Below are 24,160 nucleotides of genomic sequence, written 5' to 3'. Positions count from 1 at the left end.
TCATCCTTCGCCATGTGGCGCACTCGACTGGTTGCTCCTGGTCTAATGGGAGGAGGAAATAACGTAAGAATGCAACGGTGGGCCAATGCAAACCAAATGGAAAACATTGAGCTCTGTGCTGTGACTTTGCCCCGACTTGGTGCAAGTGCTCTTGCTCTCGGGGCGTCTCTGGTCCGGCCGACGATCGGGCGCACGATGCTGCTCTGGTCGTCATTGAACTATATGAATATGCCGCGGCTATGTGCACATGGTAGGTGGTAGTAGCCATCGCACACCGTCGTGTCTGCACGATTGTTTGTGGCGCCCCCTCCGCGTGTGTAGGTCGACCCTGAGAATGTTGACGGCGATCGAGCGTGGATGGCAATGGTCAAGAAATAGTGCCCATCGTCGTGCGGAAAATGTGCTCTGTACATCCCGTGCGCGCACGGTGGAAGTGTGGGGCAACAGTTTTCGGGAATAAAAACGCGACCATTATCCTGCAATTGCGTGTGTGGTGCAGGAGTGAGTAGAGGTGTAATTGGGGACTGGGGTTTGCGGTGGAGTGGTGGTATCTTGGATGTACCTAGGCGCTGGCACTATCCAACAAACCGTCCAAAGCAAGCAGTCGTCATCGTCGTCCTGGTGTCGGAGCGAGATTGGTTTCTCTCCGTTGCTCCATCTTCACCCGATAGAGATGGCGTTGGCCCTCGTACGCGAGCGGATGCACGCTTGCCCTAGGAACTCGTAAAAGTATTTTGGTAGCATGATGTATCATCGCTGTTTCTAACTGTGCGGAGAGTTTTACAAAGTATAATAAGTTCCCTCGGTACTGGGAGTCTGTAAATTTGTCCGTGGGATTTATTTGTATGAGTTTAAGTAGTACAATTAAATTAAAATAATTACAATTAAAATAATTTAATGAAAACTTCATTACAAGTTGTTATATTCAGTTTAGCTATTATATATTTTAACAATATTTATTGATAAATGACATAAAGAGTAAAAACAGTGGGAAAAACTTACTGCTACCTTTCCTTGGTACTGTATTATACTTTATTTATTGTTGAACTCTTTTGTTTTTGTTAGTTATTATTTATTTCCTTGTTACGAGTATTTATCAAGACTCTGTTAGTTTTATCTCTTTTTTGTCTCATTTTGAACAATTTGAACAATTTTATACACAATTGTTTTAATTTATTGTGTTACTGTTTCTCTCTATTAAATCGTTTCATTCAATTTATCTAAAGGCTATAAAAATTCACTTATTATTGATTTTTGTTTTATAGCGAAGGGAAATTGATTTATGTTATAAGTCGTCGTAAAATATTCGATTCAAAGTCTATTTCATTTTTATACATTTTCACATATAACTAAACGTGCATAGTTAATAGATGATTTCAATATAATTGTTACTTTTTGCTCAATACATTGTCTAACCGGTTCATACATAATGTATAGAGTTGCTAAAGTTTGATAAATTTACAACTGAAAAAGATAAGTAATATCAAGGGGAAAAAACTTGAATAGAAACTGCGAAGAAGTATGTAGAATTCTACGTTATCCTACGTTAAAGGGGTTTTCTACCTCTTTTCTATGTGTATAAAATGAAGCAAATCATTCACCAGTAATACAAATAATTAAGAAAACCCATGCACGTTCCTTTTTAAAACATATTGAAATGTTTTCATACCTAAGTTACTTTACCATTTGTCCGATCGCTAGGATACGGCTCCACTCGTGAGAACCCCACCATACAACCCACTAGTTTTGCAGATTCACCCCATTTTCCCGCTTTTCCATTCCATAACCGTAGAAGTTGTCGTCTAACTTATTTTCCTGAAGCCTCCAAACCGTTCGTACCTTCCGACCGTTGTCGATGACGGCCTACTACGTTGGAAGCTTCAGCTTCATTTTATCACCCTCGCCCGCCCAACTTGTGCAGCGGTTTTTTTTATTCCACTTTAACAGTACTATTACTTTCTGCCCCACAATTTGACAGTGTGTGAGAGTGTGTGTTTGTGTGTGTGAGTGTGCTTTCGTACAGCCATTGTTGGGGTACTATTGCTTCTTCCATGCCGCCACAGCACCATGGCAGCCGTGTGGAGCACACCATTTTTGTTTTCGTCCCAAATATTGTGTACGGTCTCTCGCTTTCACCAACGCTAATTGTTGCTCGGTCCTGCTCGTCGCCATTCCTTTACGACGCCATCATTTGCCGTCTCTTTGTTACACTTTTTTGAGTACGCTCTCTCTCTCTCTCTGTTTCGCTCACACCATCTTGCTCTCTGTTTCGTTGGTGCCCACACTTTTGGGTGAGGTGTGTGGGGGTGTGGTGAGGAATAATGGTGGAGCAGCTCAGGTTGAAACAACAACGGCGATCGAGATTGAACCGCTCTGCTGTGTTTCTTCTGGTCGGAACGTTCCCATCTCCTTGGGAAAAATGAAATGTTTCATCTTACGGGCCCTCGCCCGTACTTCGGTTACGACGCACGGTGCTGCCCGGACACTGCACGCGTAAACATTCCGATCGCTGTACGTTCGCCAGCTCCGTTCGTTTCGATCGATGGTGCTGTTTTGGATATTTTGAAATGTTCGTTACTATCCGGTATCGTTATTTTCTGCGTCTGATGGCGTGCAATTCGTTTGAGGTTTGAGTTGCTACAAACGCAATTTCGCGTAAAAATACGGTGACCGAGGAAACACATTTTAAAATAGGATTACAATTGTTTGTTTAGAGATTGTTGAGCGATGGGGCATTCCACCAAAGAGTTGTAATGTGTGTGGTAATGCTTTTGAAAAAGTCTAAAATTTCAAGTAAAAGCCAAATTAAAATAAATACGTTTGAATCAAATTTGAATCTAGTAACAATATATGAACAATTTTCTGCAGTAAATCTGTAAGGTGTAGAAGATAAGTTTCTAACATTGTTTCATTTCTAACACGTAGCTGTAGTGTTACATCGTACAAAATTCTAAGTCAAGTGATGATATTCTAATCCCAAACTATGACCGCTCCGTAGAAACCACTTAACGGTTTTCGATAGTCCAACACGCTCCGTTCGAAACGAAACACAAACAACCACATGGTCACCGTACGACAACACGGGGGTCACACGTGTCTCGGTCGAAGCGCGCGGAATCTGCGCGGATTGAAATACGAGCGTCTCGAATCTAATGCAACGCACGACCGTATTGAACCTCGCTAGCAGTAGTAAAACTTGCATTGCTTGCATCCGCGTTCCCGCGCGCGATTACGGGCGGCAGGTGCGGCCACCTTTCGCGAACCGCCATAGAGAATTGTGCGGCGAATGGCGTACGCATATAGCACGGCCCAGTCGAAAGGGGGGAGGGGGGGGGGGGGCTCCGGTTCCGGGCAAACCGGATGGATGTCATCGCTTTAGCTGTCAGTTTTGATTAGACTAGTAGTTCGCAACATTGAAGCAACAGTGAAGCGATAATCATGTTAGTGTATGGATTGTTTGTTTTGGTTGCTTGCTTTATTAACTTTTGAGTAATTTGTGAAACAGACGATGTCTTTGTCTTTGTAACTGAGCTTGAAAGTTTTGCCGAATCGATTTATGCTATCGAGGCAGAACATTGTTGTTTGTTTTTTTTTTTGTTTTTGTTTATTTGTTGTGCTTATTTTCAGTTCTGCGCGAGATATCGTGCTGCGTTTGAACGGAGAAAAAGCAAACCACATTCACGCACGAACGAACTCGTACGCACGCAATCCACCATTCACAGCTGCTCGATATAAACCGAGCGGCCGATTTTCTAGAGCGCACGCGGTCTGTGCTGTCTGGCTTTGCAAAGGCAAAACAGAGAGCTCGGTGTTGTGGTGTGTACCCGCGGTGACCCAAAATATTCAAAATTAAATCCTGCTCCTTCAAGCAAGCAGATTTTTGTGGGGTCAAAAATAGAAGGCAAGCAAACGGAAGCGAACACGCTGCTGTGCATTTGTATCTTGGCACGCTCTAAATTCTGTTAAAGTTTTCAAAAAATCTAATCGCGCGAAATGCGCTTCCCGTCCTGTGCTTCCCTCTAGCGGCGGTTGGTGTAAGCTCGCTTTACATTGGGGTTGCTGTGTTGTTGGTGTATTGTGAGCATATTTATAGCACTACACACAGTGAGAACATCTGCTAACCAGCTTGAAGCTATTACTATTTCATAATTTTCTGTTGAATCTTATACTAGCTTTAACATTTGACATTAAAATCGTTTCTGCCAGCGGTCGGGTTTTGCAGTAGCATTCTCCGCAAGGATGCTGACCGCGAACTACCACCCAAACGAAACGGGGCGCCAACGTGTGTGTGCCGGGAAAGCGAACCAAGCGGCCAGCGAACTGACGACGCGCACGCAAGATAGGAAATGAATAAAACTTCATTTGTGGCTAAGTTCATTCGGCTAGTTTGACGTTTCTCCGGGCCCCGTTTTGCCGGTGCAAAATGCGATTTGCCCTGCTTTAAATGCAGCGCAAAAACCCGACCGACCGACAGCAACCGAACCGAACCGAAGCCGAACGGTGCGGCACCGCTGCCTTAGATTTTTGCGCTGCGAAACGTTCAAACGCGGCCAACGGACAGAGGGAGGACGAGAAGGCAAGTAGAGCAAACTCGTCCCCCCCGCCCCAGACGTTGATCAGGCGGTGGTGCCCATAACATTGACAGCAGCACTGGCCGCTGGCTGCTGGCAGCACTGGCCAATTGATTTTGAATTCAGCCACATTTGACCGTTCGGTACGCGCGCGTATTATAAAACGCATTTTCGCTCGCATGGTGCGTTGCCTAGCGTTGCCAACCAACAAAACCTTCACCGGTGCGCGTACACCATTGTGTACACCATTCGGTGCTGCTACAGTGGTACAGTGAAGGGGCGAATCGTTTCGCGCGGTAAAGCATCTACTACTACTACCACTACTACTACTACTACTGCTGCTGCTGCTTCTACCTACTACCATCAACGGCAAAAGTGGGATGGCCGAGCACAGGCGAGTTCGCATGGGCGCCGTATTTTTCTATCTAGCGCTGACTCGAGCGCTGATGCTTTGTTGCCAACCTAGGCTCGGTCGCAGCACCCTAGCAGTGTTGCGTTCGAATTTCGCTCTGGTTCCCTCCTTCAATCCCCACCCCAATCGTGGTGGTGTCCCGTCGCCTTGTGTCGCAGCGCTTTTGCGTTATTTGCTGGGTTGCGAAGCCAACCCCGACATACACACACACACACACACACACACACACACCGACACACGTTCGCATATACCATCCCGTCATACACCACCCCACAGCAACGATGCTTGCTCCTCCTGGGGCCATCACCCACCATTGCCGCCTGCACTGCCATTCGTCCTCCCCTTGCTCTCATCCCTTCTTTTCTCCTCCCCTTTCCCCCTTTCCTTCCTGTGTGTGTGCCCGCCAGTGTGCGACTCTCTTAACAAACGGCAAAAACCAACGCTCGCCCTAATGGAAATCCATTCGTTTGTCGGTGATTATACTTCTTCGTATATAGCGGGCGCGCAGAGCCGTGGTGGCCCACAAACAGGGACGGAGCGAGCAGCGTGTCGGTGCGGCAGACAGGGAAGGAGCGTGTGAGAGAGAGCGGGACGGAGCCAGAAACAGAGAGAGAGAGCGAGTAAATGAGACTGTGCGGCAGATCGGGCGGACGGGCGGGCACAACAGCGCAGATAGTAGGAACGCCTAGCATCAGCACACCAAAATCGACAGACACAGCAGCGCGTAGCACTGAGAGCACCGAGCGTCCCGGGCTTGGACGGAACCGGCACGGTGGGTCTAATGCTGCATGTTGTCATGGTCAAAATGTAAGGGCAGAATTTGATGAACGATGGTAAAATGGTCCGTAAAAGTTTATGCAGATTTCTGAAGTTTAATATTTTCATAATCTTTTCAGTACAAGTCATGTTGTATTTTTTGTTTGCTTTTGAAAACTCATATGTAAGAACATTACATATACAGTCATTATCCGATATAAGCTATCGTACGGGACCGAGTGCAATAGCGTATCTAGGGTTTTCGTGTATAGCGGATTCCAATACAAAAAGAGTTTATTCTACCGGTTCAGGGGTCGAAAAATATCGTAACAGAATTTTGAATCAAATATTTTAATCGAAAAATAGGTATCTTTTCAACAAATTTGATGTAACATGGTTTTGAACATTAGCAAATTCAAAAAGAGCATAAAATACTTCAAATAATATAAATATTTCGAAAAAAAAACAAACACATGGAGCTGTCACATTATGAGGAATCGCGTACTGCAAATTCGCGTATATCGAGTATCGCGTACTGCGGATAATTGCTGTAGTATCTTGTTTTAATTCTTACATCAAACAACATCCTTGGACATATTAGCATTGTTTCTATGTGCCTTTGATAATCATTTGGTCGGTACCATTTAATGATTAGTGGTTGATGGTTACTTCTCTTCTCATGCTCTCAGATAGTTCTAACTTTGCATCAGGCTATCAGGCTCTCTTTTTTCTCCTTTGTATTAGGTTACATCTCGCTTTTCAGACAAAGTAAAGAGATACGATGAGATCCATATCTTTGTTGATCTCATCCATATGAGCTATCCATAAATCGTAATCGATCGTATCGATGTGTAAAATGTTAAAGCTGTTAATACACTTTCGCTTGTTAATATGTGATAACGGCGAGCTTTAAATTCTTCCTCTTTAATATCATCCAATCAGATCATCGAACCTTGTTACAATGGGATGCTCCAAATGGGAATTGAACTCGTTTGGCATTGTAGGCTCCGGTGCTTTGACACACTAGACTAACCGGGCCACACTGTTTTAAAGTCCACGGCTCTTACAATTGTAGTTAAACTGGAATGTTTTTGTAATAGGTTGTGTTACAAAACTCATTTATTTTTAAAATTCTTGCTTCAGATTTTGTTCTCCTTACATTAAAAAAGCGAGTAAAGCTTCTATAAATAAATACTAAAATAACAAACATTTTTATAAACATTCACAAACATTTTTACCTAACAATCGAGATAACTTTATATCTTTATTATTATTACAAATAAAAAATGAAAGCAAGAAACCAACCAAAGGCATTTATTTAGCATTTAATGAAGTTGGTCGGAATTGTTAATTTGTGGGTTAGTTTTTGAAAAGTATGGGAAGTATTTGAGAGTTGTTGCTGAAAGTTGTATGACGTTGTTTTTCGTATGCTTTGATCCCTAAATTCAAGTAAACTTATCAAATCAAATGATTTGATTAAATAAAACATTAGATAAATGCTAATAGAATGATTACTAAGTGACAAATTAAATAATTCGCAGTTTTGTAGAATGATCCTGTTAATACATTTTAAATTGATCTTAAGTTGAAGTCTTGTACAGAAATTTATAAATTCAAGATTAATGAAAAGTCCTTTCATAATGATAGATCTAGCATATATTACATTAACTCAACGCTGTAATAGAATATACTTATATCAATCTACTGCTATCTGTCATCATTTTTGATCGCACTGGTTAAAATAGTAGCAACCATCAGCTCGCGAACCCAGTGTGCCAGTGCCCTCAGAGTCGGTGCCGGAGCCCGTCATCGCTATCGTACCGGAGTGCACAAACAGCACACCGAGTGCCCCGAGTGTGTGTCTCGGGACCGAGAAACATCGAGCACCGCATTACGTACGAGTGGTAAAAACCCGCACAAAGCAATAACATCAGCAGCAATACCACCACCATCATCATCAGCAGCAGCAGCAGCAGCAACAGCAGCAGCGTCAGCTTCGAGCACATCGAGCACACAGCAAACGGCACCGATTCGCCGAACAAGCGAACGAACGAACAAAATGGGGAATCGAGAGACCGTCACTTTTTCGAAACCCTCTTTCGCACTCGACGCACACACACACACATGGTACACAGCGCAGAGCCGGGGCAAAACTTCTTCGCTGCCTTTTTCCCTCGGTTTCGGTTCGGTCACCCTTAGCCGGTGTGTTCGAATGTCAAAATCCCATCGTACCGTCCTGCTCGAGCGCGTACCGTGCCCGGCTGCGGGTATCGGTACGCTCACTCACTCCCTCGTGCGGCGTAGATTAAGAGCCTCGCCTCGCCCTCCGTTTGCGTCCTCATCCCTGCTACGTGAACAGCAGCAGGCTTTCCTTCCCCATGCACGTTTCATCCTTCGCGCGCGCAACCCTTGGCATCCGTTTGCCCGTCCAAGCGCTCGCTCATTGCCTCTGCCGCTCGATGGTGTGTGGCAAGACCATTGCCGCCGCCTCTATACACGACGTGTACCGGGCTTGATGAGGCCGGCAGATTTCTCATTCGAACTGCCAAACGACCCGAAAGCGGCACATTTCGAACGGCATAACCGGGAACTGAAGGAGAACGATGGAAGATACAAAACGTCAGAAGAAAAAAAAAAATACCCAGGCATAACATCGACCAGGCGGCTAGATAGATTAATACACTGGTACGAACAATAGTGGCAGCAGGTTGGAAGCCTGTTTAGATTCTATAGTAGAAATTTAAAATGTACGTTTTTGAGGCAGAAAAAGGAAATTTTGAGAGCATTTTTAGTGACATATTTCAACACTTTTTTATAATTTTGATTGTATTAATGGTATATTTTAAAATGTTTTATTTTAAAATCAGTGTTTAAATGTAAACGATATGTTTTATTTTAATAATTACTGCAAATCAGCAATCAGTATGTTCATAATACTCCCATTCTGAAATGAGATAGGAATCAGGAGGAAAGTATGAGGTAGTATGAGTTGGCAAACTGGCAAACATGACTCACCGTGGGATTTAAGTAATTTTTTCGCTCAATCGATTTCATTGAGAAGAAATAACCGTAACATTTTAAATAGCTTCATTTTCTATTTAAAATTAAACGGTTTGTAATAAAATACAATCTACACGTTAACCTTCCATAAACGTGCTTTGCTTCACGTATACTAAGAGAGAAGCTGTACAAAAAAGCAGCTTAGTATGCGGCGCAACGCGTGTCAAGCAAAACTGCGATAAAGAAATGCAGTATACGCACGCTTGCTGCTTCAACCGCGGCCACCACTGTAGGCATTACCGATCGAAGCGGGGCGCTCATTTTTTTTCCTACAACCACCAAGTCGTCAATCGTATAGCCGTCGTCATCAACGCCGCCACCACCACCACCACCACCGCTGTCCATTCGCCAAACCCGACCTCAGCCGTTCCTCATCGCCGTGCGCAGTGTCTCGTTTGGGGCGGCAAACAATGCTTATGCCTGAAGGTGACTTTTCTTTTGCCGATGCGTTGGCTGGTGCCCGTTCGCCTGCTCGCTTGCTTGCTTGCTTGCTTGCTTGCTTGCTCGTTATCTTTTCCTCTCCATCGCCGTGGTACTTTATTCCATTTCATTCCATTTTTCACTCCCTCTCGCTCGCGTTTCGCAGCGACGACGCGCGACTGACTCACGCGCGCGGTTCACGTCCTTCCTGCGAACGAGGCAAACGGGTGGCGCGGCCCCATCACGAGCGCTTCTGCTTCCACCGCCAACCAATATCATTTCGCTCCACGCTTTGCTACATCATAATGGCTCACCGGCGACCTCGTCCTCGTCGTAGTCGTCGTCGTCGTGGTCGTCGTCGTCGTCGTTGTTGTCATCTTTTTGTCGGGGTGCTGCTACGGCTGCTTCCGTTCCCTGGTCGCATTTCGCTCGCTCTGCCCGTATGCCCCCATCCACCCTTAGGAGCTCGTTGTATATTGCGAAGGAAATGGATGGAATTTTTCCATTCTGAAACTTCATCTAACTAAACTGTCACGTTGAACCGTTGGGTTCGGAACTCCGCTAAACCTTTTTGAGGACGGAGATCTCGCGCGCGCCCCTGCGTTCGAGAGCGCTGCGTTCTGGGCGTTTATGTGCTCTGCTCGAGTCCTTCTGCCCTTAGTAGCAGTGGCGGTGGATTTGCCGTTTAGTGCTCAAGATTTGGTTTCCACTAATGGGAGTTGTATTTTTGGAAGCCGTGCATACACGATGTCGGGGCGCTCGGGTTTTGAACTGTTTTCGCTCCGCAGGAAATCAAAACTGCTGCCAGCAACGCGTATGGCGCACGTGAGAGATCGCATGCGGTTATGTTGAGGTTTAGAGCATTTCAAATTCAAAAACAACTGCCTGCGTTTTGGTGGAATCAGAGGGGCGCAGTGTTTGATAAGATTGAACATATTTTACTCAACTGTATATTGATCAACATTGTATGAACTTATCTCGGGTTGGAAGAATAGCTCAGATAGTAAGACAATTTTCACTGAAATAATTGACATTTAGTTTAAATTTTTCTGTCTAGAAATACTAATCTAGCAGAATGATAAACAGAAAATTACGAAGACTTTACTACAGGGTTGTAATATCATTGAAATAATGTTATTCAACATCGCTACAAAATTTCAATTCAACAAAAACATTTGCCAAAATGTCATTTGGCATGCGCATGTACGATTTAAATTATGTATGAAAACCATTTCGTACTAATTGTGATTTATGTGTTTTTGGTATATTAGAAAGAGTGCAAAATATAAATATTTGATTATGGGCGTCATGTATCAAATGTTCGTTATCAAACGTTTGAATGTTTTGTACATTTCATGGGAGTTCTTATAATAATTTAGTACAAGTAATAGTTTTTTTTAAACTATTCATACAAGAATAATGAAAGTACAAAATGACATAGTATTGCAGGAACATGTTTCAATAATTGTTACTACTCTCCTCACTGTCACTTCTATTGACATTTTCTGTTTCGAAATTGCAAATACTTTTTGAAGCGTTTTTCATCCATATGCACAAAACAGGTATAAAACTACGGAGTACACGACGTCTTACGCCAGAGTGGAAAACTCTTGGCTTAAAATACCTACCACGTACTTCCAGAGACGGTTCGATAACGAATGAACGTGAAAACGTTACCGAAAACCCCCCAGAATCGAACCTTTCCATCAACATCGAGACACGCTTCCCTGTCCGTTCGCTATTTAGTTCTGTTCCCTCTCTTTGCCACGCCACGCGCAGCGGCAACACATGCAAAACAATGCTTTAAAAAATACATAAAACGCTCATAAGCGCATCCAGCAGGTTGATGCGAAGGGATAAATTCATTTCCGCTGTCATGTGTTCCCCGGAACGGCCGAACTTCGGGCCAAGAGTTTCTGAGCAGCGAAGAAAGCGCGAGCGACCGGAGAGCGCAATGGTTCGGTACGAATAGGGTACGCTTTGCGGGAAAATCATGCGAGCGGCGCCCAATGTCAGGTGATTATTTGAAGACGATGAAAAATGCCACAGCGCTTTTAATGTGCTTTGGAAAAAAGGTGCACCGAGAGCGCCAAGGCAAGGCAAGAGAGTGAGTGAAATCGTTAAGAGCATCCAACGCCTTATCATTACGCTTTGCGCCGCTAGGAAAAGCACTGAACAGAGGCGACTCCCGAGAGCGAGAGATAGGCAGCTTCCTGCAATAAGGGGGAAAACATGTTCGATTATCGGAAGAATAACAATGTGTGTGCTGAAGGTTAGCGCGCAATCGACCGGCCAAAAACTAGATCGATGCCAGAGCGCACTGTGCCAAGTGCCGAGAGCGTCAGATGGAGAGAGAGAGAGAGAGCGAAAAACGGTGGCCGTGTCGATCCTAGCGCGTATATCCTTCGCAAACGTGTCCGCGGGGAGTGGGATCGTGCTAGTGCTCGTGAGAGAATTCAATATTTAATCGGTTCTGTGCACAAAGATCCCTTACGTTGTGCGGTGCGGCTGGTGGCACCCGGCTCTAGCGCCAGCACGGCGGTGGTGTTGCCCACCAGCACCGTGAGCAGCCACATCAGAACCATTTCGATCGCAGAAGGCTTCGAAACGCGGCACACAATGCCATTAGTTACCGTCTAGGAAGCAGCGTGGCCACGTTTCAAAGCTCGACGTGTTGTTGACGAACGGTGCTGCCGCTCGGCACGCTTTCGAAGCCTGCGAAGGGGAGAACCGCGAAGCGTACAGTGCCCGGCTCGACCCTCTCGGCAATCGGCGAACGGAATGGAATGCTGACTGTTTCGAGTACGCAGTAAGCGGAAAGTTACTGGGTAGCGAAGGGGCACGAAGAAGTGACGCACTGTGACGAAGGGAGCAAAAACCGGTGGATGGGAAGCAACGACCATGCCGGGTTTTTTTGTTTGTTTGTGCACCTCTGTCGCTATGTGTCTCTTTCGCTCACGTAACATTCATGTTGCTGCTGTCACCTTCCGTCCCGTACCGCTTACGTACACAGAGGCGAGCGCAGCAGATAAACGTCAAAGGCGGTGCAGCGGGCGATTGCGAATGGTGAAACAGGAAGCAAGTATACGTCAGCCTTTGGTTGAGTTTTTCGATGCAAGGTTGGTGAAAAAAGGTAGAGCTGATGGGGTCTGGCGTGTCCTTTTCTCTACTCACCCTGGCCAGCAGCAGCTGTATGTATGTGCGCCTTATCGCCTGGCACACACACTCACATGTACAGCATTGGACCTAGGTTGGCAGTGTGGGCAGCTCACTACCTTTTGCTTGCCGAGTAAAGTCTTTCTCATTTGGTCCGTTTGGCTTTCGTTTATTTGAGTTGGCCGATATGGCTTAACCCTTGCATGGATGTCGGGAGTTGTAGCAACTCGTTGTTATGAAGGACTCGAAACGTCAAACTGAGAGAAATGTCAGTCGCTGGTTGTCAAACACAACTTATTTATCATTTGATAGGTCCTTTTTTCTTGTGCTTTATACCATCGTAGGGTTTAACAGTAGTCAATCACAGTGATTATGATAGTATTATGTTCTTCTAAAATATCTAAAATCGTTTATATTTTCCTCATGTTTTTGATGCTTCAAAATAATTTTGAAATGGTCCTAAGGTTTTTTGTTAACAGTTAATTTGCATTTGATTTGACTCTTACTATAGTTTTAGAGAGTTAACTTCAACTGGCTAGTGATACATGTTTGAAGATCTCCTTGAAATTACCAAATACCATTGAATGTAACTCGTTTTTTGTGCAATATCTGCATTTCTTCGTTCTCTTCAGTTTTAGAACCAATTTTTGTGTCGTCACCAATGATTTGTTTAAGCATACACAATTTTGAATGAACATACAAGTTAACCAAACAACATTATCAATAACATAAGCGAAATTAGGTATAACTTGTTTGACTTAATTAAAATATGAAATTTGAGATAAGTTCATAAAATTCTATAAACATTTGAGTTATAAAAATACAACTTGTTTATATTTGCTCATTTATTATTTCAAAACTGTTAAAAACTTTTGTAATGAAGAATTATAATTATTAAACACTACTCATCAAAACTACTACCTGCTACTATCTACCTTAAAATTATGACAAATGATTGAACCTTAGACAAAGTTAATTTAATTTATTATTACTTAGTAAGTTTATTGTAACAGTTTTAAGATTTAAATTGACATGAAACTGACTACTTGATGAAACCTTTACAATGTTTCAATATTTTGTGGCGCTTCAACCTATTTTATGTATTAAAATTCACATGCGTGAAATTGTTCTAATCACTCAAATAGCAGAATAGAGAATATACCAAAAGCTTTTCCATTTCACACCGAAGGGTGCACGCTACCAGATAAACTTCGTCCTCCAAAGTACCCACACATACACTCTCCGACTGCGTGCTGACACGTGATAATACGCACATCCACATGCAAGCGTGGTCACCTTCCTCCAAGCACACTCGCTTGGCCTGGCGAGAGTTGACAAAAAGTGTACAACAACAACAAAAACATAACAACCACATAAAATGCTTCGAAAGCTTCCACACTGCTGGCGCAGTAGGCGAATGTACTGCGATTTGACAGCTCACACGTAGAGCGTCGCCGTACGGGTGGGGCGGCAGAAAGCAGAAAGGAAGAGAGCGGAACCGCAGCTCCCATCGTCGAATAATGCTTGGTCGACCCCAGAGCTAGTGGGACACTGTGCAAGGGTGGGTGATTGGCATGGGTTGGGGATACGGGGGTTTTTTGGCGTGAATCAGTAACCACCATAGTGTAGGGGTGTGGTGTGTGTGGGTGGGATGTATGTGTTTTTTTTTCATCGCTTTTGCTTGCTTTGCTCTCCGACGGCACCGGCTCCGTGTGTCCGTATCGGGCGAATGAAGAGCACCGAATAGCACCGCACAGCACGGCCGCACACAAAAAAGCAACCTCAACCCGCACACATTCACACACACACACACACTCACTCGTTTACGGAGCATTGTTGATGGGGATTTTTGTTGTACGAGCGAGTAGCGGGTGGAAGTGCCACAGCAAAAGGGGTTTGAAAAATGGCGAGAGAACCTGTAGGGTTGGTTCAGAAGGGGCCGCGACGATGGTGTGCAGGCCGCGGGAACAGTATCCAACTCTCTCTCGCTCGCGTATTGGATCTCCGCTCCCGTCGGTGTGTGCGGTGCCCGTTTGCGATTCGGCTCTCGTTCGGTTTCGGTCGCGATGGCGGAGCAATGGCGCGATGATGGCAGCCACACCAATGGCTGCCCACGATGGGCAGTAACAATCTGTTCGCCGCACAACACAGTCCTGGGGAGCGTGTGTGGTGCGTACGCTTTGCATCGCGCAGCACGTTTTCGTAACGAAACGACGTAAGAACGTATGATGGCACACGGTTTGGTACTGGCCGTCGTGTGATAACCGCCAAAAGGTTACATTTTATCGAACGTAGTAGTAAATGAAGCAAATGTAGCAGATGAGTTTACAGTGTTTTGTGTTTGGATGTAAACAGCAAAACGTTGTGGTAAAATGTGCCGTTGTTGACATTGACTAGTAGCCGGTAGTGCTAAGCCACAGGGCGTCTATATGCTCCATGGCTAGTTGAATAGTTGGCGCCAAAAAAGAAAGCAAACCAACTACAGATGGACATATTTATGAATTGTGACAAGCAAACGAGATATACTGGATATTACGCAAAAAATGTCAAAATAACATGTGCTAGTGGGCAAACATTTTGTGGTGCTAATTTCACCGAGTAAACTAAACAAAAATCTTGAAACTTTAGAATGCAAAACAGTGTAACTATCGACACTTCGTAAACAAATGACAATGATAGTAGTGTAACGGACTTTTTGCTGCTCAAAAAGTGCACTCTATATTCTCACTACACATCTTCCAACGCATTCACGAACTTTGCTGTCAAACGTGTAGTGGCGCACATTCAAAATACTCCACCAGAACACCAAAACAGCTGTCGAGCACGGCAGAGGCACGGAAAAAGCCGGCTGAAAATCCTCTTCTCTGTCCACCACAATACCGTCTACACAACAACAACACCGCCACAAATGAACAGGTAAGTGTGGTAGAGAGTGACGACGAGACCAGCCTTTGAGCTGCATCTGCACATTGTAAACAATGCATGTCGGCAGTCCGCCGCCGCACCATTCTAACCCGAATGCAATGCGTTAGAACGTCGCCGCGCGCTTTATCGTGCGCAAATTGCGTTTGTAAACAAATCTCCACTGACCCCTTTGACGGCGGAACGAAGAGAGCCGTAGGAAGGGGGAGGGGCGTGAAGGGGAGGGTTGAGAAGGACGCTACGGGTACGAGCGTAACGTTGGTACGCAAACACACGTACGCGTACGCAGAGAGACATTAACAACAACAAAAAAATGGCCGTAAATATCTCTTCTAAATTGTGTACTTCGGAAGACGGAGTTGAATTACGCTCGGTAAAGAACAGAAGTACAGAGCAGTGGTCTGCGCTTGAGAGGCACGACATACGGCGAATGGTCGGGTTTTATGAATGGGTTTTTATCCTCGCACCACGCGGACACGCTCGGTGGGGCAGATGGAGCATGTCGTTGAGGTTTGTTTTGGGGGTTTTCTTAAGCGTTTACCAGCGTTTGTTTTGTTCGTAACAAAGCGTGCTAATTATTTGTAGGAGAAACATTTTGGATGAGATGATTAATCTGCACGTGTTTTTGCGCTTTCAATCGTCTAACCGTCCCGGGTAATCTATAACGGCCGTTGCCGTGTTTCGATACACGTATCGATAGGGATGGTACTTCCTTTAGCTGAGGGTAATCTTTCGTTTGAATTGTTTGAACTGGCAGCAAGGTAGCACGTTCAGAATGCAGAATAATGACGAACATATTTCTTTACTATGTTTGCGTATGTAACAGCATATAAATTTTATGATTTCTGTTTTACATGCTGCAAAGGCTGATAAACACACACACACCCCCCGTGATAAGCTGGATTTGAACCGACCTGTGTCAGGTGAAATATAAACGCCGTATCGGATTGTTTCAGTTGTGCAGCAGAGATGTATAGGAGGAGTGAAAACATAAAATGCGCGCCGAAAGGTGTACAACGTCTTTACTAGTCACATTTGCCCGCTTACCCGCCACAAAGCCCAGCTGCAATGAGTTTGCTCAGGTGTTAAGAAAATGCATGCTCGTAAATTGCAAAGTTAGTGCCCATCAACCCTGGGGTTTGGCCCGTTTGGAGCTCCATCGCTTTTTGTTTTGTTTTAATACTGCCGTAAATACAACCGCCATTCCGGAGCAACGTGGGTCACGGGGCCACTCCGGGAGAAACCCCCCTACCACGCCGGCCCACCTAAACAGGGCCGATATTTTGCATGTACTCGATCAACGGGTACATCGGAGCAATTGGAAAACGGATTTTTGTTTTGTTTGTCTGTCTCCTTTCTTTTAGAAGGACACTTTCGAGTAATTGAGCGCGCGCGCGCTTTTAACTCCGTAACACACTAACCCTTTGCTGTGTATATGTGTATGTGTGTGTCGTGTTGTATTTGTTATTGAAATGATTGCTAACGCGCGCTCTCTCGCCGGCGAAGCATCGAAAGAACATCGTGCGAGACACCGACAAGAAGAAGAAAAGGCACAGCAGCATGTGCTAGGCAGCGCGCATACCACAGCACGCATCAAACCTCCGGCCCTGCTGCCGCCGCTTCCTCTCCGGCCCGCACCGACGGCTGTTTGTGCATATCTCTCTATTCAAAAAAGCACGTGCCACTCACGAGACGATGACCGCAAACGCGAGACGCCGGCAGCAACAATAACAGTAATAAGAGCACGAGGAGGAGGAGGTGAGTGGGGTGTTATGTTGGTACAGCAACAGCAGCAGCGACGGCAGCCGCAGCAGCGCGTACCGTACCGTATTTACGACGAGACACGACACGATGAAGGCGCCGCGCAATAAATCACTCGCCAATTTTCCTTCCCGTCAACATAATGTATTCGAGAGCGAGAGAGGGGAAATCGCCCAGCCAGCGAGCAGGAGAGAAAGTGGCCAAGCCTTTTGCTGAGGGTGCTGAAACGAGACGGGCCAATATGTGCTGCCGGGTGCTATTAAACTGGGCTGGGAAATTGGATAAACGGGGATCAGAGCGGGATGGGTGGGGGTAGCTCAGCATATTCTCAATTACGGGCTCCTTTTCCAGCGGTTGTAGTTGTGCTCTTGCGCACGGATCTGTGTGTGTGTGTGTGTGCTCTTTTTATGTTTGTATGTTTATGCTCCACCACACTCCACCATGCCATAAAACGAGTGTATACGGTTGTGTGTGTGTGTACGTGGGTGCAAGGGAGTGATATGGGTACACCATCCTTTCTCTGCCATTTCTTGCCAGCTGGGGGTGGGATTCTGCCTTGTTTGAGTCGTCAGTGGTAGCCATTGAGCAAAAAAAATGAACACAAAAAGGCGCGTGTCACGTTAAAAAATAAACAAACTCCACTACACACGCAAACACACACATACATAGACGTTCGGGCAGCATCTGTTGATGCGCGCAATAATAATAATGATGGTGCATTTCTAAACCAGCTGATTGTGGTCACTGTCGGGTTTTTATTGTGAGTGTGCGGTCGTGTGCGCTCACGAGAGCATATTTTTGTCTTCTCCGCTGGAGCTAAAGATAGATTGAAATTAAGCTCACATTTCTTCTATTTCCTATGTTCTACAAATATGAATATGGATGAGGCTGTGGTTGTGGACTTTTACATTTAATCCATTTACTTGCCTTTTGTGTACGCAATCATCGTTTATTAAGCTCGTACTGAGCTGCTTCTGCTGCGTCTGCTTTTGTGGAGCTTAGCCTAGTCAACATCCTCAGCGTTAAAACGTTGCTTTCCCCTCCATCCCTAGCGTGCGGTTACAAACAAACAGGTGATTCATGGCGCACAAGTGCAATCAGCAAAACGCGCGTGTGTCTAGTTGTGGGTTTTGTTTTGATTGCCAATTTCGTACCACCCGACCCCGAAAAACGAATCTCCCGCAAAGGGGTGTGTACGTCGATCAGCAAACCCTTGTCGATTCCGCGGCCACACAACCCGTCGCCCGTATCGTCTAATTGCGCGCGCGCGCGCACACACACATTCCGGTTGCTAGCGATCGAGGGGACGGTTCGGCGTCGTGTGATCGTTTGCGAGATTTTCCCCGACATTAGGGCACGCCGCTGTACCGTACTACTCACGCTCTCCGAGACGCGCGGCAATGACACGCTGGATTAGATGCGAGATGACTGATGACCGAATGCCGGTAAGAGAGCACGCAGGGGGGAGAGGCGTGCATATCTACAGTACGGTGAGGGGATCCTAGCACGAATAAAACCCGCCGCCCGTGCGATCGATCGAGCAGGGCAGGTGTATGGTTGGTTAGAAAAGGAAAGGGATGATGCTTGTTACGGTCGCGGAATGTAAACAAAGTGAGCTTAACCTCCCCACCGCTGGGGGGCCCGGGTATGGGATGCGAGTGCAGCTAATTGCACGATGATGGATGGATTTCATTGACGCGGGTTCGATTGTGCGTGCGTGTTGGTGAGATCGCGGAATTTGCCGATCAACGTTTTTATTGCTCTTCCGCCGGCCGGAATGGTGGCTCTCGTGAGTTCGCTGCCGAGGACAGATCTCTCACCAGGGTCTTGTTAATCCGGCGCACAGTGCGAAGATATATGAAAAGATGTGATAACGTTGAGCTTTTGAAATAGTATACAATCAATTTATATCAAATGTTATATTTTTATTTGAAATGAGTTATTGCAAGCAGAACAGATGCAGCAGAATGTGGGGTAATTTTCTTGAATGTATTGAGCTAATCAACTAAAAAATAACTTTAATTATGCCAACTCAAAGTCTTGTGGTATCTAGTCCCTAGGAAAATATTGTAATTCTGTCAGACTGGCTGTAATTGTATTATGCTTAACGCATATTGTGGTTTAATTTTGCTAAAAGCATTGCATCTTGATATATTTCGTCTATCTTTCTGTTTGTCTGTCACTCACCTTAATATTGGGACCCTTCACGATTCTAGTCAGTTTTTTGTATGGAGTTTGACAGTTGGAGGCTGAAATCATGTAAACACTCCATACAAAACCACACATAAAACTAGCCTGCAATTTTCAGTCTAGATTATTCTAGCCTCGAAACTAGAATTAGATTCGAGTTCCTGCTCGAAAAATGGCAAAACAAGGTGGTGTTTATATTATTCCCAAGATGCATTAAAGGGATCTGGTGATGGAATCCATAATCGAAGTGCATGTAGTCCAGGTGGTCTCATAGCATGTTTTTTATAACCAAATTTGAATAACACTTTTTGACAGGACGGGTGAAAACTTTTGCTCCAACAAGCTTTCTGGAGGCTTGACGAATACTCAAAACACTCTTAAAATCCTCATTCAGAAACAGAAGCGATAAAAATCAGCCTTCTAAATTCATACACCTTGGGATAAGCCCACCTGTATATTATACTCACTTAGACAGCTGCTCGAAAACTGCTATACAATGCAAACAGCTGACAGGCTGAAATTTCAGCCTACGAACTTACAACGGAAAGGGCCCCATTAATAGTTTATATGAGTGTTAGTTATTTCAATGTGTTAAGGATTCAAATTTACTTTGTATAACCCCTGCGAGAAACCAGTTGTAGATGACCTACAAATCAATTATAAATTACATCGTATCTTCTTCATCGTTTTACATGCTGATACTCTCATTATTTTAATGTTTAAAGCTCAAAGTCTATAGAACGATCTAATTTGTTTTTGAGAGTGAACCTTCTTCCAAAATGCAATGATAAACAGACCTTTCACGTGTTTGATGAACTCTATTGCACATTGACCATCCTCTCTCTCGTCAGAGGATCGTTGTCGCAGTCCGGTAACGATGAAGGTGTCGCTTCTTTTGCAATTCGTAGCCGTTTATTTTGCATAAATACATAAATACAAAAGCTGCCCTCTAACTGCTCTCATTTTCAAGAATGAATGGATGTTAAAGTTCGCTAAAAGAGAGGGTAAAATCTCCGCGCTCTTGTCGTACAGCGTTCAAAGCCCCCTTTTTGAACCCTTTGCAACAAGCAGAGAGCTAGAGAGAGAGAGAGTCGGAGAGGAAAAGGCGAAGAATGAGCGAATTCGAGTGTACACTCGGCCATGTGTTTATATGCGTGGTGGTGTGCTCAGTGATAAGAAAACTATTTCCGTGCAAATAAACAAAACGTACAGCCGATGAAGCGGCTGGTGGAAGGGGCCGCTTCATGAGACCGCTTCAAGAGAGGGAAGGCATTAAAACACGTAAAAACAGAACTTGCATCGCAGTGCTCTGTCCGTGCGTCTTCCGGACGGTTCGACATCTTTGTGCATCGCGTTCCGGTTTAGGCCCTTTTTGTTTGATGGCCCGTGCTCCTTACCCACTCCCAAACGAAGGGTCCGTTTTTTTCTCTCTTTCTCATGGTGGTTGGTGGTTGCGTATGTGCGGGATTTCTGCTGGATGGCAATTAAATGCTCTCTATTTCGCCGTGCGAAGGTGCACACCGGTTCCGAATAAATGCTCACGCCATACTTTCTCGCTCCTCGTTTGCTCTTTGCTGGCAAACGGCGCGCACCGGTGACGATACAGGCTGTGTGCGTCTTAGCATGGCACACGTTTTGTCGTTCACGTCGTTGCCATTGCACGTGCAAAGGCGCACGGAGCAAGAACGCGTCAACCGTTTCGCAGCGGGTCGTTACGTTTTTGGCCAATAGTGGACGGATTTGCCGGCAAGGGTTACACGGTGCGTGATCGATCCATTGTGAGCAGCACACACTATTATGCCCGCAGACGTTTAAATATATCGATTATGTTTGAACGTTTGGAAGTTTGAAACAATGTTTTATACTATTTAAGACACATGCCAACAGCGTATGCCTTAAACATATCTCATTTAACCTTCGGCATGAACCAATCGTTTCGTTCACTGCCTCCGATCCGTTAGCTGATCTCATGGGGATCCGTTTAATCTTGACCAGTGCCGATCTCTTACCGATCGTTTCTGCCTGCCTACCACTGGGACCCCGGGACCATGTCATTCAAAAGTGTCTTGTGGTGCTACTTGTGCCCCTTTGCGCGAGTGCTGCAAACCGGTCCGGAAAGCACGGGGCTTCCTACATCAGCCTCAACATCGCTCGGGGGGTAAGATCGAAGCGAAGAACCAGTTCGCTTAGTAACTGTCGCTTCTCCAGCGCGCACACACACACACACGCTCGTTCTGTAGCGTTAGGCTGTTGGAAAGCTTTTGGGGCTGGAATTTCCTGCTTCCAGAACACTGCCGCCGGACTAACCAACCCGGTGCACGGTGTAGCGTCCTCTGCACATACATACGGTCGTGTGCATCTCGATTGGCGCTTCGCATGAAACACCTTCTTGCAGGGGCAGGTCATTTATTTTTTCTCCTCCCCTGTAGTGTTCGTATGTTACTGTGTTTGCATGATGCAGCAGCACCCTGTTACAACGGGTGGTAAGGGAGGGAAGAAAGCTGTGGAATGCACATGGATGGAGGTGGGGATTTAATGCAAAAATATTTTCTCACGCAACTCACTTCTTTGTGTGTGTGAGTGTGTGTTTGTGTGTGTTAATAAACTGAAGGGAAGGAAAGATACCATTGGAGTGTTCATCTTCCTTGTGCCATTTGGTTACTGGTGGGATGCATATCTTTGATATACTCTTCGTTCTATTATAGCTCAGTATGTCATTTTCGGGGAATGATGGAATTAATTATGCAAGTTTGTTTAGTTGAGTGCAATGTCGTTAGTAAAACAACTATAAGAGTCTAGTTTGGGGCGATATTGCAAATTTCAGCCTAGTTATATTTTCCATGCCTCAATGACACTTGAAAATAATATTGCAGCAGTATTGCTTGAAAAGAATACTATTTTTATGTTGTAAAACATCTGTCTAAGCGCACTGTACAAGATAAATAACCTACATGATAAGAAGATAAAACCTTACAAGAGCTTTTCTTTAGAAGCACGCAACAATACTGCATTCTACTTGAGTTTGGTTCAACAATTTAGGCTGACATTCTGGGGTCAGCGAAAACCCCTGTAACGTAATACACTATTACGAAATGCACTTCAGTTACTCTATGCTGCAGTTTGGTACCTGTCCACTTGTTCTAAGGGTCGCATCACTCCCCAAGTAAAAGCTCCCGTTGCCATCATTGCGACCATCATCATCGTTACTATGGAACCGCTTTGCAGTGCACCCACCTCTGTGGTGATGTTACCGTTGACTACGTTTTGGTCCTTTTCAAATCTAATTGGCCTGCAGATTGCAACACACATAGTGGGGAGGCTTTGGGAGGTAGCTCTGAATGATGCATGTTGCAGCGGGAAGCGGCAAGAAGATCAGGAAATCATTTTCAACCTGTACAGTTTGCCAAATCTCACATCATAATCCATACGAAACAATGGTCTCCGTGAGAGGAGAACAGCTTTCGGTGCACAGTTCTGGGTGCATATTGTGTTCTGACGATCAGGTCAGAATGTTGCAAAACTGGGTCTGATAATAATGAATACATAACATCCTTGTGGCGGATGTGTGTGTGCATGTGTGAGAGAACATTTCATCGAAGCTGGAACATGACCGCGTTTAGTAAGGTGGACGTAAAGTGTATGTGTGTGTGGACTCGATTCAGTTACGGTCAAAAATATTGCTCACTCTCGCTTGCAGAACCCTTTCCCCCTAGGAAAGCGTTTGTTTTGTGTACATAAGGATGCAACTGAAATCATTGCTATGTACGCACGACGCGTACTACGATGTGTGAGATGGTTGCGCTGCGAATGTTCATCTGCGTACATAATCTATCGAATGATATCTCGAGCTGATGCTATGTCATTGTACGATGCAAATAATTAAAGGAGCGGGTCGAATGGAAACTTTGGGATAGAGAGAATAGCAGCAGCCTTCTTAGGAACCTTTAGCGTATTTGCAAGGCGCCTAGAAACGATCATGCGCTAAGTCAAATGATCGTACATGAAGCGAGATTTGTGATACTTCAGAATCTGATTCAATAATTGTTGCTTATTGTAGGAGCCTTTTCATTAAAAAAGTAAAGCAATTAGTTTTTTATCTCTTCATTTTCTTGCCGATCTTCAATTACAAGCAAACTTATCTTAAAACTTCTTGTTGATGGTGGAATATACTTTATGTTGGTGCGGCTTGATCGTTTCCGTCGAAGAAGAAAGAGAAAAGGCATCCATTTCTGCGACACGTCTACTGGAATGTGAAACCAATAAAGATCGATCGATGCGCTACGTTTTGCCCAACTCATTCCGTGGCAGAACGAACGCGAATGATCGGAGTGCAAAAAATAAGAAAAGGAAAGCCGCTTCCACTCACTCCGAGGAGCTTAATCAATTTTCCGTAAAACTTGCTTTCCGGGCCCTTTCCCCCGAGCCAACGGTGTGGCGCAGCAAAAATATTCGATCGAAATAAACGGGGAGGGGGGGGGGGGAGGGACTTGTGGGTGGCCTCTAAACGTACTAAAACCAAATCCTGCCACTGCCACCGTTCTGTTATCCTGCCGCTTCCTGCTGCATCATGTACAAGCGCTGGGAAAAACAAACTAATTCTCGGCAAAACGGAGCACACAACCCCCATGGAATCTCCTCCCGGTCCAGACAACCGAACCGAAAACTGGCTGTCCCAAAAGGATAGAAAGGGCTCTAGCTCTATGCCGCCACTATAGAGCAGGGACACGAAAATCGAACCCAAGCGCCGCCAACCAAACTTTGTCGATGCAAAACGGTGTTTGGGGGAGATGCCGGGGACGAGGGAGAGGGAAAAATTAGTCTGAAGCCACCTTTGTCTTTTCGCTTGACGCCGAGCGCTTAAGTGGGGTTGGTCGGAAGCCGGGAGCCGGGACGAGCATTTTGATCGTCCCAA

General features: G+C 45.2%; 1 protein-coding gene across 3 annotated transcripts in view; it reads left to right on the top strand.

Annotated features, from left to right (window-relative positions):
• The window catches only part of LOC4577128 (uncharacterized), a 66,734-nt gene that overhangs the window by 2,910 nt on the left and 39,664 nt on the right, over positions 1-24,160 (top strand). The window contains exon 1 of one of the 3 annotated variants that reach the window (XM_061649125.1): positions 14,493-15,291. The exons of 1 other annotated variant lie outside the window; for it this stretch is intronic. The gene's annotated coding sequence lies outside the window, so the exon portion shown is untranslated. Of the gene's footprint in view, positions 1-14,492; positions 15,292-24,160 lie in introns of those variants that run through there. One more of the 3 variants, XM_001230989.4, reaches the window with a different exon arrangement.

This window comes from Anopheles gambiae, chromosome 2 (assembly GCF_943734735.2).
Source record: "Anopheles gambiae chromosome 2, idAnoGambNW_F1_1, whole genome shotgun sequence".
NCBI classification, from domain to species: domain Eukaryota; kingdom Metazoa; phylum Arthropoda; class Insecta; order Diptera; family Culicidae; genus Anopheles; species Anopheles gambiae.
Note: the sequence above shows the minus strand (reverse complement) of the source record. Positions and strands in the feature narration are given on the sequence as shown.